Source organism: Vicia villosa, unplaced genomic scaffold (assembly GCF_029867415.1).
Source record: "Vicia villosa cultivar HV-30 ecotype Madison, WI unplaced genomic scaffold, Vvil1.0 ctg.000108F_1_1, whole genome shotgun sequence".
NCBI lineage: Eukaryota > Viridiplantae > Streptophyta > Magnoliopsida > Fabales > Fabaceae > Vicia > Vicia villosa.
The window spans coordinates 1-19,250 of NW_026705019.1; the positions used below are offsets into that span (position 1 = coordinate 1).

The 19,250-nt window shown below is 34.9% G+C and overlaps 1 long non-coding RNA gene across 1 annotated transcript; it reads right to left on the minus strand.

Moving 5' to 3' along the window:
- Positions 1-10,997: 10,997 nt before the first annotated feature.
- Positions 10,998-11,603, minus strand: LOC131624193 (uncharacterized). The gene is made up of 2 exons (XR_009290516.1): positions 11,359-11,603; positions 10,998-11,268 (listed from the first exon to the last, which is right to left on the minus strand). It is a non-coding gene; the product is annotated as an uncharacterized LOC131624193 (long non-coding RNA).
- Positions 11,604-19,250: the final 7,647 nt, after the last annotated feature.

Below are 19,250 nucleotides of genomic sequence, written 5' to 3' on the forward strand. Positions count from 1 at the left end.
GCATCAATCTTCTGCAGAAAATTGAAGATTTTGGAGGTGAGTCATACTTGGAGACCAAGTCACCAATTATCCATGCAATTTTCTTTTGATTTTAATCTTAAAATAAGATAAAATCATGTCAAAAATGGATAATATAGATGTGGGCTTTGTCTTGGTCGTGGGAGGCCCATAGTAACATGGCAAAGATGTTTGGACCATAAAAACTTGGACTCATTTGGAAAAAAAACATTTTTGAGCAATGTTGATTTCATGCATTTTCCCAAAATTTAGCCAACTTCAACAAGGTGTGAATCCTTCAATTTTTGTCATATGAAGGAGATCTTGCACTTTTTGGAAACCTCAAAGAGTCCTCTAACCAATGTCTTTGGTCTCATATCAAAATGATTTTTGGTTCTCCTTGTGTGTCCATTTGAAAAAAGTGTCTTTTTGTTGACTTTGAAAATGACCTGTAATGTCTTTGGCCATATTTTTCAAATGGTGAATGCTATGACCATGGGATCAATTGCATTTGAAAGATAATTGAATTTCCTTCAAAATGAGCTTTGGTTGACATTTTTTGGATGAAGGATGAGAGAGTTATGATCAGTCAAAGTTGAGTTGACTTTTCAGGCAAAAACCCTAATTTTGAATCTTAGGGTTTTGTTGATTTTTGATCTTTCCTTGATGAATTGTGATCATCCAATGATCAAATGTTGAATCCTTTGACAAAATATGGACTTTGGCAAAAAATTTCATTTTTGACTGTCAGTTGACTTTTTTGGTCAAACGGGTCGTCTGTTGACTGTTTGAGCTGCTGACGGTGCGTCTGAGTGAATTGAAGTTTGAAAATTTGTATGATGGTACTTTGAGATGTATGGATGTATATGAAATCCATTTGAGCTCTCAAAACTTGTTGCTCCTGTTAAAACAAGAAAAACCCTGATTAGGGACTGTCTGTATAGGAGGCAGTTAAGCGTACCTGATTTTTGTGCAGTGCTGAGTTTCTGCTAATCGCGTGATATTCAGAAGACTTCTAACACAAAAATCTTGGAAATTTGAATTGTGAATGATTGATTTGATTGATTGTACAAATCACTGAGAATTGTACTGTCTGCAGTCTGGCTGTCAACTGACTGTTCGTGTACTGAAGCAGCAGTTAAAGTGAAAAATCAACTGTCAAAGTTAATTTTCTTTTTTGTTGTTATTTTTGTTTTTGTTTGGTGTGAAGCATGAAAATTTATTTACATGACTTGTTAGAAAACAGAAACATAATAAATAACTGATATTTACAGTATGTGGGCAAAATTACCGATAATAACCTGAAAATTATTTACTGCACAGAAATAGAAATATTTGACTGGCAGAAAACACAAAAAATATTATCTTAGTAATTAAGCAATATTATGACAAATAGTACAACATTTAATACTGACAGCATAAATATTACATACTATTGAACAGTACGACGAATAGACGGTACGTTTAAGAAATAAGAAATACGGCAAATTTTAAGAATGACGATTGATGACCCATGCTATGAACAATAACATGTAGATGATTGGGAGCATAGCCATTGCAGGTCCACATTCCTCAAGACTATGTAGGCAGAAGAAAGTCATGATCACCGTAGCAATGGTGATGACTGTAAGAAACAGTGTCTCTATCCATTTTGCCATTCTTGCTAGGGAAGAAGAGAAAATAGATATGAGATGGGAATTTGAAAGATGAGTTGGAATTTGATGTGAGATTTTATGAAAGAAAATGAGAGGTATTTATAGAATGGAAAGATGATAGAGACGTTGGGGAATGATGTGATTCCGTACAAATGGAAATTTGAGTGGAAGTGAGATTTGAAAGAAAGTGTAAGGTATTGTTGGAAAAAGAGAGATGGAGAATAAAGTTGAGATTTGAATTTGAAAGGAGAGATTTGAAAAGATTTTGAAAATAATGGAATATAGTACAAAAGTTAGTGGGAAACCAAAAACAATTGTTACCAATACAGTGTGAGTTTCCTGCTTTTGCGCCTGCAAAAAGATTTAACCCTGCATGAACTGTGTTAGTACTATTTATCTGTAAAATAAATAGTATTTGTGGTGTAATGAACAGCATTTGGCGTTTGCGTAAGAATAAATTCCACTGTTAGCCAAGTTACTGTGTAAGAGAAATTTCTGAAATTTAAGTACTTCATATGCTAGGATATTTGAAATAAAAATCCATGATTATATGAAACTCTTAATTTTCAGATTGGAGTTTTCTTGAAAAAAGATGCGGGCAAATTTTGGGGTATAACACCATAGATCAGCATCCAGACCAAGAAAATAACTTTCCAGTTTATCTTTCCAATATTCAAAGTTTTCACCATCGAATACTGGTGGTCTAGTGTAACCATTGTTACTATTGTATTGCTCAGTAGAGCCAGATGTAGATGCAGATGTATTTGTTGGAATTTCACCAGCCATCTTTTACTGAAGCGTTTTTCTCTTCCTGAATCTTTTCTAAACACGGTTAAGTGCTTGCACCTTAGAACCGGCGCTCTGATGCCAATTGAAGGATAGAAAAACACTTTGAAAGGGGGGGGGTTTGAATAAGTGTAGTCTAAAAAACTTGAACGATAAAAACAATTTGCACAGTTATTTTTATCCTGGTTCGTTGTTAACTAAACTACTCCAGTCCACCCCCACGGAGTGATTTACCTCACCTGAGGATTTAATCCACTAATCGCAACAGATTACAATGGTTTTCCACTTAGCCCACGACTAAGTCTTCTAGAGTATCCTGATCACAACCTGATCACTCTAGCAACAAATGCTTAGACACAAGCTAAGACTTTCTTAGAGTATCCTGACCACCACGTGATCACTCTAATTACAACTGCTTAGACACAAGCTAAGACTTCCTAGAGTATCCTGATCAACACTTGATCACTCTAGTTACTTACAAATTAATGTAATCAAATAAGAGTTTTACAATGCTTCCGAAAAGCTATAATCACAACAGTGATATTTCTCTTAACGTTTAAGCTTAATCTCACTAATATATTACAACAGCAATGTAGTGAGCTTTGATGAAGATGAAGTTTATGAGCTTTGATTTGAACAGCGTTTCAGCAAGTTAATATTCACAGAAATCGTCAAGAATTGGTTAACCTTGCTTCTCATCAGAACTTCATATTTATAAGCGTTTGAGAAGATGACCGTTGGGAGCATTTAATGCTTTGCATATTCTGTACAGCATTGCATTTAATGTTTCACTGTTTTGTCAACTACCTCGAGCCTTGTTCACGCTGTGTCTACTAACGTTGCCTTTAATAGCTTCCAACGTTCCTTTTGTCAGTCAGCATAGCCTGCCACCTGTACTTTCTTCTTATCTGATGTTTGTGTATACAACGTTTGAATATCATCAGAGTCAAACAGCTTGGTGCATATCATCTTCTTGTCTTCTGACCTTGAAGTGCTTCTGAGCGTGATACCATGAGAACTTCAGTGCTTCTGCTTCTGATCTCAAGTTCTTCTGATGCTTCCATAGACCCATGTTCTGATTCTGCCTTGACCATCTTCTGATGTCTTGCCAGACCATGTTCTGATGTTGCATGCTGAACCTTCTGAGACAAAGCTTCTGAGCGCTGATTTGTGCATACTCTTTATATATTTCCTGAAAGGGAAATTGCAATGTATTAGAGTACCACATTATCTCACACAAAATTTATATCCTTGTTATCATCAAAACTAAGAATATTGATCAGAACAAATCTTGTTCTAACACTGGACACCCTAAGACGTTCACCCGTCGGAATCTCACTCATGATGCTCAGTTGGTAACTTCTGTGGTCCTGTATAATTTAAGGCCACGAAGTCACACCACTACTATTACACTGGACACAGCTGGTCTAGTGTACTGTATTCTGATGGGTGAGGAGGTTGATATTGCTAGGATAGTAGCAAATGAATTGAAGAGGGTTGCTCTGAATGGTACGAGTTTTGGCGATAGGGCCAAGTGCCGGTTGATTTTTCCCGGTTTGATCATGGGGCTGTGCAGGAAGGCAGGTGTTAGGTTTCCATCTGGGGGTCTGATTCCCATGGATGGAGTGATTGACGATGTTTTTGCCAACAGGTTTTGTGCTGCTAACCCTGTTCCTGCAGGTTGTGTTCCTGCTGCGAATCCTATTCCTGTTGCTGCTGCTCCGCCTGCTGTGCCACAGTTAGGTCAGGCTGGTGACTGGAACTAGCAGATGCACATGGCTCACTAGAGAGCTTTCTTGTCTATCCAGGATTCTCTTCAGAATCTTTCTGTGCAGCGTCCTGTGGGTACCAGAGATGATTTGGCGGCGTATGCGCGTTGGCCTGAGGACATGCCAGGTTCTCAGGGGGGAGGTGGTGGTGATGATTCTGATTCTGAGGAGGAGTGAGCTGTATTTGTTTTCTCTATAGTGTAGTTTTTAATTTTTGCATTTTTATTTTCAGTTGAAACTTTTGTGTCATCCTTGAAAGGATGAGGTATGTTGGATATTAGGCTAATTTTAAGCCTTTTTGGATTATGTTTTGAAATTAAGTTTTTTTTAGTTAATTTAATTTTTGCATTTTTAGTTAAATTTTGTCTGTCCTTGTGAAAGTGCTTCCTTGCTGGAGCAAGTTTTTACAACCAATTGGGGCGGTGATGATATAATGTGAAATTAGTACGTGCAAGGTACATTTTTACCGTTTCTTTAATATACCATGAATTTGATGCTTTTAATTGTACACATTAGATGTCACATTTTCTTTAACAAAAATAGTTCAATAATGAATCATTGTAGTACTAAAATTAGTGTGAGGAGCCTTTCCATTATATATATATATATATATATATATATATATATATATATATATATATATATATATATATATATATATATTATTTTGTGGATACCAACAATGTGCGTTTAACTCGTGTTTATTATGTTTAATCTTGCGTTTTTTTTTATTTAATTGGGTAAAGCATGAAAGTGATCAAAGCATTTTGTTTCGCATTGCGAGTATAACTTCTCTACCAAATATAACCTACCCGGTGAGTGTGTGAGTATTTGCTAACCACTTTGAGCCGTTTTGCCAAGATTCAATCGGTATCATTTCCTTGTTTATAATTGCCGATTTTTTATCTGAATCTTGATGACTTTCTTTTAACCTTGAAGAGTACCATGAAACGTGGTTAGAATTGATTCCTTTTCGCCTTAGAATAGGGAGCATTCGTGATTATGTGAGGGTAATATTCAAGTTGGGGAGAATACAAAATTTTATTGGTTGTATTGGTGTGGAGAAGAAAATAAGTGATTGCTCAAGAGAGAAAAAGAAAGGAAAAAAAAAGAAAAAGAAAGAGAAAAAGAAAAAAGAAAAGAGCTTTGTATATAGCTAGTTTCCTTTAAATTAAAAGGATGAACTCTTGAGCAATAAATTTGTGTGATTGGTTGATAAGGATGTGTGGATATAATTGTATTTGAATGCTCTCTTAGGTATTGACCCTTTCGCTTCAATAGCCTTGAGAAATGACACTTTCTTGTTAACCAAGCCAAGCTACAACCCTAAAGTCTTTGTGATTCTTGCTCTTGCGCTTTTTATATAAATGTTGTGTAGATGAATGCATAATTGATTCTGGATGTTGGCGGCATTGTTGTGTGAGTGTTAGGATCTTCAATTTTGTCTCTTACTAGAGAAGTGTGTAGGTTGTGATTCAATTTTGAACTTATTTTGCTTTAGGAATTGTTGACATCATATGTGTATGTAGTATTAGTATTTTAATCATGGGGTTATTTTAGCAAGGGTAAGATGTTACTTGTGTGCTTATGGAATTTGAACCACCCAAATGTTTCTTGTCTTAGCTTGTGATCTCTTGGTTGTGTGTTTCTGTTTGAGGACAAATAAAGGTTTAAGTTGGGGATAGTTGTTAGGTGCCAAATTGTGTTAATATTTGCTTTTATATTTGGTACCTTTCGACTACTTTTTATCGCAAATTCATGAAACCCCGTTTATTTTGAGTAAATAATAGTAGATTAGTTATTTAGCGGTCGTTTTCTTTTAACCGTTGTTTTTAAGTGTTTTGTGTGCAGGTTTTCTTTTATTAGGTTGGAATTTTGAGGATTGGAGTAATGAGCCAATTGCAAAGGCAAAGTTTCAAGATCTGCTCTAGGGCGCGTCGCGAGCTAGGAGCGCGCGTCGCGCGCTGTTAAGGAATGTTTGGAGTTCAAAGTCAGTAGCATCCGCGCGTCGCGAGGTGAAGAGCGCGCGATGCGCGCTTGGGCGGTTTGATCATTTAATGAAGAGCTCGCGCCGCGAGAAAAAGCGCGCGACGCACGCTGCGCAGATTCTGGTTTTTCTATATATAGTTCAGTTCTGTCCTTGTGAGAAGTTAGACCAATTGGAGAGCCAAGAAACCCTAATTTCATTATTTTGACTTATAATCGAAGAATCGAAGCATTGATCGTCGTGAAATTACCGTTGATGCTTGCTATCCTTCCTTCCTTCTTGTGCAAGCTACCATGTCAATGGATAGCTAAACACTTTTGTGTCAAGGCTTTGATGTAATCTTCCTTACTTTTTGTATGTTTTCCTTATAAATATTGTGTATGAACAAGTTGTTAATCAATATAGAGGATGTAGTTTGCTTTATCTTAACTTTCTATGGTTGAAATGTTTGTGAAATACAATGTTTGAATCTTGACCTAACTATATCATCTATCAAACATTAAGTCTAGACATGGAACTAATGGTTGATAATCACTTTGTATCGGTTTTTAAATGTTATTTGTGTTGTTCAATCGATTGAGAAATCATTGGTTGAACAATCAAGTGTCTTGCTATAACGTTGCGGAAACGAACGGTATAGACGTACGATACGTGAGATATTGATTGATAACTACTTCATACGCATGATCTTAGGAAGACATACAAATTATAGGTTGATGAAATCAAGTCTTGATACTTCTCTTTAAAACTTAGAACTTTCTTTAATTTAATCCTTGCTACTAAATTGTTGAATGATCTTTTGCAAACCAAAAACCAAAGTAATATTAACTCAAGGCAACATAAACTATAGAACGGAGGTGATATCGCATCAATCCCTGAGGAAACGATAATCTAAAAATACACCACAATACTCTTTTAACATTGTGTAGGTGAAATTTTGAGATTCATGAACTAGGTCAAAATGCACTAGTTTGACTTTTTGATCCTTGATGGATTTTCTTGATTTTCTTTGGCCAAATGACTTCAATAATCATATATTGATGTTATTGATCCTTAAAAGTCATGGTTTGGTCCAAAACCCTAAAAGTAAAAGGTGTTCTTGTATAGTTGACTTTTTCCAGATGAAGTGAAATCTTGGACTTTTGTGATGAATCAAACTCTCCTCCTCAAATGAATGATTTGGATGGAACATATTGAGGTAATAGAAGTTCTTGAGCCATTTTTTGAGTTGTGGATCCATGTACTGAATAAAAACCAACTGTCCAGGTGAATTAGGTCAAAAACCCTAATTGTAGACCAGATGAAATTGATGACTGTGGATCTTAAATTGAAGTATAATGCCTAGTGGATATTGTCATATGGATCAAATGAAGATGATTGAACCCTTTGAGTGATGTCCTGGAGCTTTTTAGGGTTTCCCAAATGTGGGCCCTAATTTTAGTCCTTGATGGGCTCAAAACCCTAGTCTGGTGGCCTAAGCAATCCTGAGTCCTGATGACTGGTGTCTAATTAATCATAGATGGATAAATGAATCATTTGAGTCCTACGATTGTATTAGAGGTCATTTTCTTTATTGATTGATCCTTTGCCTAAGCTTCTTTGTTCTTGAACACCCTCGACTGAGTGTTTGGGTAAGCAAGAGACTGCCCTGGGTAAAACATAAAGGGAATTTAACCCTCACATCTCCAGATAGAAGAAACTTAAATAGGGGCATCTGTCATACCCCTATTTTTGACTCTAAGATCATACATCATTTGCATTTGAATCATCAATCAAGAGTTTCATCTTAAAACTCTACTCTCGGTGTTATGCTTACTTCATCTGTAAGAGGGATCATCAAGCACCAATATTTATTTAATTTGTATATGTTTTACTAACCAAAATACCAAAAATATTGCCTTGTGCTTTTGTGTGTTTGTGTTTTGTAGGTACCAAGTCAAAATATTCATCAAAGAGGCATTTTTCAATTTTCTTCAGCAAGCAATCGATTTGCATAGTGGAGCAATCGATTGCACCAACTTGATTTTCACCAGATTTGCATTCTGCTTTCTGTGCAATCGATTGCACCAAAATAGCAATCGATTGCACCAACTGTTTTTTCACTAAATTCAGGCAGTGCAATCAATTGCATCAAAACAGTAATCGATTGCATCAGTGCGAAATTTGAAAAATGAAGGCAATTTTTCAGCTTTTGAAAGTGATGACATCATTTGCAAGTGTGGGAAGCATGACTTAGTTCCTATATTTGATTTCCTACATCATTTTATCATAAACCCTCATGTGATCATATCAAGACCCTTGGATCATAATTTTGGCTCCAAATTCACTTACCAAACCTAAATCTATTTTTCAATCCTAACTCCAAACCACCAATAATCCCAAGCCTAAATCCTATAAATAGAGGCTTTCCCCTCTTCATTTCTCAAGCTTTGAAAGCCAAAGAAACTCTTGCTCTTTCTCTTCTCATACTTTCCAAAGCTCTTTTCTTCTTCCATAAAAGTTAGTGAGTTACATCTTGAACCTCATTAACTTTGAGCTAAACCTCCATCTAAACACTATTTTCTTCATCAATTGTGAGAGATCAAGGCTTGTGGTTGTGTGTTCTTGAAGAAGATTCAAAGTTTGTGAAAGATTCGGTAAAATTCTAGATCCTTTCCATAATTCAAGATCTGATCCATTATTGTTTATGTTTGATGCACCTTTGGTGCTACATTGCTAAGTTTTGCTTGCTTACTTGATACATTTTCGTGCACAAATTGATCCAAGATCACAAGGTGTTTGGTTTTATGTTAAAACTAGTTTTACTCCTTTTGATTGCTGTTTTTTTTATAAAAAAAAATGCCTAGTGCAATCGATTTCTCTCTTGCTGCAATCGGTTGCACAGTTGAAAAACTGCGCAGATTTTGAAAATTGAAGAAGGAGCAATCGATTGCACTCCTAGAGCAATCGATTGCTTGCTGAGCAGAATGTTTTTTTTGCCCTTTTTTGATTTGTTCTTGGTTCTAAGTCATCTTCTACTCCCTTCTTTTGTTATTTTCTTTGAATCACAAGTTAGAGGCCTAATTTCCCTCTAATATCAATGGACTTAGGGCATCGATAGGATGAGAATCCAAATCCGCAATATTAAGTGATTGAAATTATGGATGAAAGGAGCTTTTGAATGTGGTTCCATCTTTTATTTCTTTTTATTTTGATCGATGAAAGTCTTTGATACTTTGAGAATTCTTACGGATTATTGGTAAAGACTAGATCGCTCCCTATTCTTGGTAAAAGTATAATTTGTTGGCCTCATTTTTCAAAGCCCCTTCATATTTTTGTTTTTTATGAGCCTAAGTTAGGGCCCCAAAATATAATTTGTTTGAAACTAAATAGTTTGAAAATTAAACGATTTTTTTTAAAATATAAAAATTTGACTTTCTGAAACAACGACTTTTTATAGAAAATATAAAAATCGACTTTTTAAGAAAAATTTGATTTTTTGTCGAAAAAATATAAAAAATTGACCTTTTTCGAAAATTAAACCGATTTTTTATCGAAAAACACAAAGTCGGTTTTTTCGATAAAAAAACAATTTTTTTCGAAAATCTAAAAAAAAATCTATTTTTCCGGAAAAAACAAAAATTTGGATGTGAGTAAAAATAAGAAAACAATTTTTAAATGAAAAATAATATAGTCAACACCTGTTTCTTTTAAAAAGTGATGTTAATGATCTATTTGAATTTTGGAGTTCGTTTAAACAGTGATGTTAATGATTTGTTTGAATTTTAGAGTTTACTATAATACAAGTGTTTATTAAAATAGACGTTAATAAATATGCTTACATGAGTAATTTTTATTTTAAAAAAAATAAAATAAATTTAACTTATTTTATATATTGTTATAAAGGTGATTTCTTAAACTATTTTGAAAATTTTATCCAAATATATTAAAAAAGTTTCATGAAAAATGTCAAGCTATTTTGGAAATTGATATTGGATGTTAGGTGTCAACGTTTGACACCTATTTTATTTCTCATGTTAAGTATTATATATATATATATATATATATATATATATATATATATATATATATATATATATATATATATATATATATATATATATATATATATATATATATATAAGTTTAGTGATTAAAATTTTATATTTTAAAAGATAAATAAATAAAATGTCAGGAGATTCGAGCTCACGCTTATGCAATAACATGTCTCTGTAAAATTATTAATTAAATTCTCATATTAGATGTTACATATAGATATGTGATTTAAAACTGCACTATTTAAATTGTTTATATCGATTTAAAATCAAAATAAAATTATTAGAGTTTAATCTATCTCATTCTTATAAATCCGATTGGTAAGGTGAGGAGTGTCACTCTATATAAACTCTTTTAATGTTCTATCTCTAACCAATGTGAGATTATATGATATTTCTAATGCCCCTCACGTTCAACATTCTTTTTGGGTTTGGTGCATGAATATTAATGGTGGGCGGTCCATAATCCGTTTGATAGGATTTGACCTAACTCATCTTTACAAAACATATAATATTGCAAGTGTGAGTAAGTGGAGAAATAGTTCCACATAGGATAAAAATATGGTGGCTGAGCATTTATATGTGGAAGAACACACTCACCTATCACCTTAAAATTTTAATTTTAGATGGACAAATAACGTGTCTCTCACAAAGATACGTTTTGTATCAAAATGTCTAAAAAGAAGTGTCTTGTTGCTGGTATTTTACAAATAATAGTCGAAGTTTATTAAACAACATTGTTGTATAAAAATAAAATAAACAACTCATCTACACAATTATAAATTGTCTTTATTCATCAAAGGAGCTAATAGACATTTGATCTTATCAAAGAAATTGAAATATCAAATAAACATAAACAAAAGTAAGATACTATGAGAGTACAAACATAATGACGTACAAAGAAAATTATATTATTACAAATAACATATGATTATGTTTTCAATAATTGCACATACATTTCTTATCAATGCACTTGGGAAGTGTTGGAGGAATGCACATTGGTATTGGACAATTGTCGTCTGTCTCGCAGATGATATAATCTGTGATATAAAATAAGAGATGAAACTTTATTAAAAATGTGTTGAAATATAATATGTATAAGATAAACTAGAAATTGTGAGAAAAATTACCTTTAGCAGCGTTGCTCATAACAAAAAGGAAAATAAATACGATCAAAGTATATAAAAAAGTTTGAGTTAGAGCCATATTTTTCCTCATTTGCATGTAATAATTAGAAAATTCTTTGATCACTTTATAAAAGAAAAAAATATAGAATACACTGTTAAATTTAATTAAATAGCTTTTACAACTTAGAAGTGTACGAAACCATTTATAAAATTATATATTTTTTAAATGTGTCTAAAGTACATCAATGTATTAGATATTTATTTATTTCCTTCTCTCAATATATTACTTAACTTTGATAAATATCTCAAATAAATTTTTTTGAAGATCGTCAAAGGTCATTGTATTTTTTTTATAAAAATTTAAATTTTTAAATTTTTTTTTAACCTCTCATGATAAACAACAGAAACACACAAATACATAAATGAATAAATAAATAAATAAATAAATAAAGGTAATGTTTTTTTTTAATTTTTAAATAAGGGTAATGCTAACTTGTGTCCCAAAGACAAAAGTTAAGAGATAAATATAGTAAAAAATTCTTAGAAATTGTGTATTAAATTTAATAAAAATTCATAATTAATAATTTTGTTGATTTTTCAATACAAAATTTTTATTTGTGGGTTGTTTAACATGTGCTCCAAAAACACAAGTTAAGAGACTTTAGGATGAGAGAGAAGCTCCCACCTCTCTCTAACCTTCTCTAACTTTTTCTAGTAATCTCAGGGCTCGATTTTTTCTCTTCAGCATGGTACGGTTTCAAGAGGATGATGGTGGTTGGAAGAGAGTCAACAAATATCTTGTAGGTAAACGTTCAATCGGAGCTTGGGATATAGCAGGAGGAGGAAGGAAGAAGGCTTTCAATACGGAAGCTTCTTCTTTCTTCATCACTGAGTTCGGAGAGAGATGGAGCGCTAAAGATCTGTACTTTGAGATGAAGGATTTCGGGGAGATAGATGAAGTTGTTATTCCATCTAAAAGGGACAGGAGAGGAAGAAGATACAGCTTTGTTCGATTTTTCAACATTGCAGATGAGAAACTCATGGCCATCAAACTTGACAGTATTGTTCTTGAGGGCAGAAAGTTGTTTGTCAATCTACCAAGATTCAAACGGATAGACATGTCCAACAACAAGGCTAGTTTCAACAGAGAAAAACAAAGGAAGGTAGCTGACGCAGTAGAAGGAGATGTCGAACAGGAGAGAAGAGGAAGAGGATGGGTTGACAACCGGTCTTTTGTCGACGTTATCAAAAACAGGAAGAAAAAATCAGCTGCGAATGGGGAATCTCCGGTGAGCAACTCTTACAGAATGAACTCAGAGGAAGAAGAATTATCTAGGTATGAAAGAGCTTTTACGGGAGTTCTGAAAGATCCATCCATGGTGTATGATGTTAAAAAATTATTTCTTCATGAATGCATTTTCACTATCCGAGTAACGCTTCTGGGCCCTAATTTGTGCATTCTGGAAGATCTTGTTCATGGCGAAGTTGAACTATTCATTGAGGAACGCAGAAAATGGTGGGAACAATGGTTCAGTAGCATTAGAGCTTGGAAGCCTACTGATGTAGATCAGGAGAGATTAGTTTGGCTTAGGGTCTCAGACATACCTTGTCATGCGTGGGGGTTTAAACTGTTCAAAATGATCTCTGAATCTTATGGAGCCTACATCAAATGCGACGATTCAACTCTGTCCAGACTCAGGATGGACGAAGCAAGGTTCCTTATTAAAGCAAAACATCAGTCTTTGATCAATGAGGCCAGCATTGTTATCATTGATGGAGTTTCCTTTAGGTTGTTCATGAAAGAGGACACATTTTTTCAAAAGTTTCATGCAGTTGCGTGTGATGATGGGGAGCTTGAAGGCTCGATTGACTCCTCAACTCCGGCGGTATTTTCGTTGCTAGGGAAGGAAGCTAGGGAGGAAGGTGGTTTTTCCAACTTGTCTGAGGAAGAGGGGACTGTGCGGATGGTGACAACAGAGGAAGTAAAAGAGAGTAGTGTGTCTATACATGGGACACGTGACTTTGTAGGAATGGATGATCATAATGGAAGCTATTTTAAGGAGAATTCTACCCCCACATCCAAAAAGGCGGAAGTTGGCTTTTATGATGAAAATAATTCGTCAAATAACGTGCACCTATCCCATGCATTAAATGCAAACCATGGTAGTAGGGGGAGTCTCGAGGCATGTGTTTTAGGTGGTAAAAGTCAAAGCTTTTATTTTCAGGATATTAGTGTCGTTGGTGGGACCACTTACAACACTAGTGATGGGTACAATTCCTTCGGGCCGTTGGAGAAAAATGAGCCCAACAAAAGCTCAGCTTCCTTCGATTCTGCTTGTAGGAAAATCCAACGCTCCAAGGCCTCTGTTTCTGGCCCCATTTCAACTAGGAAAAAGAAGAAAGTAAAGAAGAGGAGTGTTCAAATCCTTGGTGCAAAAGTGGACCCGATGCCGTTGTAATTCGCTAGTATCGTGCCAAGAAACAGTCGTGGCCTTAATCGGAACCCACTTACAGAAGAAGTGTCAGCCACAAATGCAGAAGTTGAGTCGTCTGGTACGTTTTTTCCCTGCTCCTCTCATTATATTGGCGTCACCTCTCTCACACCCATCTCCTTCCGGCTATCCTTTATTGTACTTAGGAATTCTTCGATTGGTGGACAACTTACTACACCAACGAAGTTTTTGCTGTGTCTGACTTTACTCAACAACTAACTCGAGCTTTTGCTCTTACACAGGAGCGTTTCAAGAAAGGTACGTCTACCCATATCAAAGAAATTCAAGCGTTCCATAAATACTTTGAAACTGCCTATAGGCCTGATGACTTTAGTCGAACCATCTGGGAAGCAGCAGTTACTTTAAAAGAAAACTTTCCTAAGAAATTGGAAACATTGAAACTGCCTTGGTACGTTAGACCCGACCAATGTTATGAAATGGATTTCAATATGTATCCTCCAAAATTCCCTCGTCTACCAAGTGATGATTTTGGTCTAGCTTTCAGTTTTCCATTTTCGAACTGGTTCGTTTGCGGGGATTACGTGAAAATCCTTTGTGAGGGATCGAAGAAACGCGTCGAGCGGGTGGTTCTGACTTAGCATACCTTGGACAGTTTCAAAGGGCATCTTCATATTGGCCTCGAACACATTCGTGTTCTAACTCCGGTATGTGAAGGTGTGGAACCGGAGAATCCTTCAATTTTATTTTGATTATTTCTTTTGTTTCATTTCATTGACTTATTTCTGTCTTTTTATAGCAATTGATCGAAGGCAATCATTTAAAGATAAAGCTACTACTGCTCAAAAGGTCGCTGCCCCGTCGATGGAAAAGGATCTAAGTGAGGACATTACTATAAACAAACCCAAGGCACAAGTGTCTGCTCTAAGTTTACTTGTTTATACCCATGTATTGAGTTCCAATACTAACTTCTCTTTTTTAGGCTAGCAAGAAACCTCCTCCGATTCTCGTAAAAAGAAAAGCCAATGTACAGGACAGTATTCACGTTGACTCTGACCTTGAGGACTTATCTCCTCCCCATTCTAAACTCATCATGAAGAAAAAGTCCAAACCTTCAAGTTCTGCAGTTCAGGTGAAGGTCCATGGAAAATCGAAGCTTGATAACCTTGCCGCTTGGCGGGCATTAGATATCGAACCTCCCTAGGTGGTAGATAAACCAGTGACTGTCGAAAGTGATGAATCTAGCCCTGGGGGAAAAAATCTTAAGGAATTCACTTAACTATTATCTAGACTTTTGTGTTTTTCCATTTTCGAGAAACCAAGTTTTTCCTTTTCTTGCAGGATGACAATACCAGTACTGTTACTTCGAGCATCAAGTATGATATGCCCGTGGGTACATATTCCCAATCCATTCATCTGCTTTCTACCAAAGGGTCGTTCAAAGGGTCGAACAGTGAAGTAAATAACTTCTTCGAGGTTCCATCGAATGATCCCGTGCCCTCTTCAATTCAGCAGCAACAACAACAACCAACAGACTCGAGCACTGAAAGTGACAAGTTGGTAAAAAATTCCCAAACCTTAAAGATACATCTCAAAAGTGTCGCTACCGCGAAAAATAACAGAGTCGCCACTAATATATTTATCTCATAAAGGGAAAAGAATATCAACAAACCTTAAATACAAGGAACAAAGGTCTCGCAACCAAAGAAAAGGGTACGGAAACCGGTCACGCGAGAGGAATGGATTAGCACCCCTCACGTTCGCCATACTCGACGGGATCCAATTTTATTTGTTTATATCCAAAGGGTGTGTCTATAGTACTACTTACTTGCTACAGGGGAATGCAATGCATGAATAAACAAGTTTTAATAATTATTGTGCTCGCCATACCTCCATGGTGCAATTGAGAAGTCAGAGCCTCGTAGTCTTGCTAACTACTTTCTATTTTTTTATATTTGTTGTGTGTTTTTTAGTGGATGATCGTCCTTATTAAACTTGCCAATAGTTAGTGGATGGATCTAATGGACTACCCTCCTAATGGATAACAGGCTTTTCAGGACTAGGTTAAAAAACCCTAAAAAATATGGACTCTAATTTTAAGACCCAAGTCCTATGAATTTTCGGACTGGCCCATATGAACTATCCCATTTTAAGAGCTCTAAGTGCTGATACCTAAAAATTATAGCTTCAACTTAGTAGTGCGTTAAGATGGTTTTCAAAAAACAAACCCAAGCTAAAAGGTTTAAACCATGAGATTTAAAGAATCCAAGCTGTTTAATACTTTACACTGATTGGAAATAGTAGTCACAAAGTAACTCATTAGAAAAATGGCTAAAAAGAGAGAGATTATTAATTATAAAGGAAACATCAAAATATTAATACAAAAGTTCCTATCATGGTCACAAGCCCCACTCACGCCACATTTTCAACAAATTAAGATAGTTTAACACAAAATGCAAAATAAATTAATACTAAGAAAGAAAAACATTAAATATTTAGAGAATTTCTCACTCCACCCCTTATATCTCTCATGCACTATTGATTTGACAAAATTGTCCATCTTTTTTCGTAGATGTATCTCCGAAAGCACCATTTTTTTGTTTAACGTTGTTTTGTTTCGTAGATGTACATATTGAACCTTCCGTAAATGCATCTACGGAAGAATTTGATATTATATTCGCGCCGGACTCTTCCTTTCCCTCATTCTTCACTTTCTCATTTCCAAAACCTCACTTTCTCTCAAACTGAAAAAACAAACTTCCAAACAAGTTCATTTCATGCTCTCGAATTCGGCCGAGAACGTCAAGGTCAACTACTAACACATTCCAACAAGTGCCAAACTACATTTAATCGGTAAGTTTTCGATGTTTTGAGTTATTTTAGAGTTTTTAAAAATAGAGATTGAATTCGATTTTTAAGTGTACGAATGATTGAGTAGTGTTGGAAATAAGGTTTAGCCATAATGTAGGGCCTGTTTCAAGTGTAAAATGGACAATCAATCCATTAAAAAGAAGTTTTGAACCCTTTGCAACAATGATCAGTTGAATTTTGGAGGTTTCAGAACCTTCCGTAGATGCATCTATGTCTATAAAATTTTGATAATAAAATAAACTTCTTACCAATAAAATTACAAATTCAAAATCTTTTATTGAATTCCACGATTGTGCACAATATTTTATCCTTGTAGCTTCACATCTTGGACTCATTAGTACATAATATGTTATTCAATCTTCCATCATCAATATTAAATCAAACAAAATATACAATACTGTTTTATTAAATAAATCATACAACACATAATAGCTTAAGAGAAATAAGTCCACAAATATATTTACGTGTGAATATTCATGCTCCTAAATTTAAACGATTCAGATATAATTAGCCCACCACTAAGGCACCACAAAGAATTCATCCCATATCAACGGGGAAAATAATCATCCAGTAAGACAAACAGCCACTAAGGCAACCCGCCACTAAAGATATATTTGGATTGATAGAAGGGAATTGAATGGAATGAAACAGAATGATATAAATGTATGTTCCATTGTTTGGATTGATTAAAAATAGATGGAATAAAGCGGAATCAGATGGAATGCATTCCATTCCATCATTTTTTATATCCTCCAATTTGAACAGAATGACAAAATCTCTCTATTCCGTCATGAAAAATCCAAACAATGGAATGACATTTTATTTCATTGCACTTCGCTCCGTTCCGCTCCACTCCATTCCACTCTGTTCATTTTACTCTATCCAAACATAGCCTACGGCAAACAATGCATATGCCATGAAATGATGATGCAAATGCAAATCCCGCCACTTAGGCAACTCCCACCACTTAGGCAATCAAACAACCATAGTGTATCACATCATCAAGCACATCATCTTAAAATTTATTTTACATAATCATTCATCTCCAATCCTAATCGATTCACATCACAACCACACATAATAATGACAATCACAAACAAAACAAAGATTTATCCACATTACATAATCATAACAAAGTTTCATCCATAAACAAAACAAAACACAATATATAAAACTATTATTCATAATTCGAGCAAAGATTGAAGTTTATGAAATAACACTAAAATTTAATTCTCTTTTAAAATTACGTACTATATAATTTATTTTACAATATCTAACTATTAATTTTGTTATAATCAGTATAGAGAAGTGCCATTACCTTAAACGTTTTTCTTCCCTAGCACCTTTAAAGGTCACCACGAGCAAAATCTTATCTATCCCATGCTTTCATATATTAATTCAAAGGATCAGAGTCTGAATGATCAAAAGATATGACTCAAACTATGAATAATCAAAACCAAAAGTCAGTCAAAGCTCAAGAACCAAGGAGTTTCTAACAAGTCGATGTCAGACTCTGAGGTGAATTTGTCTTCTTTTGGTCACGTGAGACCTAGCTAGAGTTTACTTCAATAAGGGACTCATTCTTATTTGTTCAAGATCGACGTGGATGTTACAATGTTTGATCTGAATGATCAACTGGACAACATAAGTCTTAATCTTAACCATTGTGACATGATAATGGTGGTTAGTGTTTGAATATCTTCGTCCATCATTCAACAATGATAGACGTGTTCAGTTTACCAACATGTAACTTCAAAATGACGGTGATGTGAGAATTATATTCTAAATATTTAGTTAGTATTAGGGTGACAAAATAAGCTGGGTTTGCTAAGGATGCTCGTTTAGTCCATCATTTTTTGTGAACATAGCCAAGGTGTCTTGTTCGCTCCCTCTACTTTGCTCCCCTCCGCCCTACTCTTTTTTTACGAACGTTTACTGAAGGATAGAAAAACACTTAGAAAGGGGGGGTTTGAATAAGTGTAGTCTAAAAACTTGAACGATAAAAACAAATTGCACAGTTATTTTTATCCTGGTTCGTTGTTAACTAAACTACTCCAGTCCACCCCCTTGGAGTGATTTACCTCACCTGAGGATTTAATCCACTAATCTCAACAGATTACAATGGTTTTCCACTTAGCCCGCGACTAAGTCTTCTAGAGTATCCTGATCACAACCTGATCACTCTAGGAACAATTGCTTAGACACAAGCTAAGACTTTCTAGAGTATCCTGACCACCACGTGATCACTCTAGTTATAACTGCTTAGACACAAGCTAAAACTTCCTAGAGTATCCTGATCACACTTGATCACTCTAGTTACTTACAAATTAATGTAATCAAATTCTAAGAGTATTACAATGCTTCTGAAAAGCTATAATCACAACAGTGATATTTCTATTAAAGTTTAAGCTTAATCTCACTAATATATTACAACAGCAATGTAGTGAGCTTTGATGAAGATGAAGTTTGTGAGCTTTTGATTTGAACAGCGTTTCAGCAAGTTTGTATTCACAGAATTCATCAGAATCGGTAACCTTGCTTCTCATCAGAACTTCATATTTATAGGCACTTGAG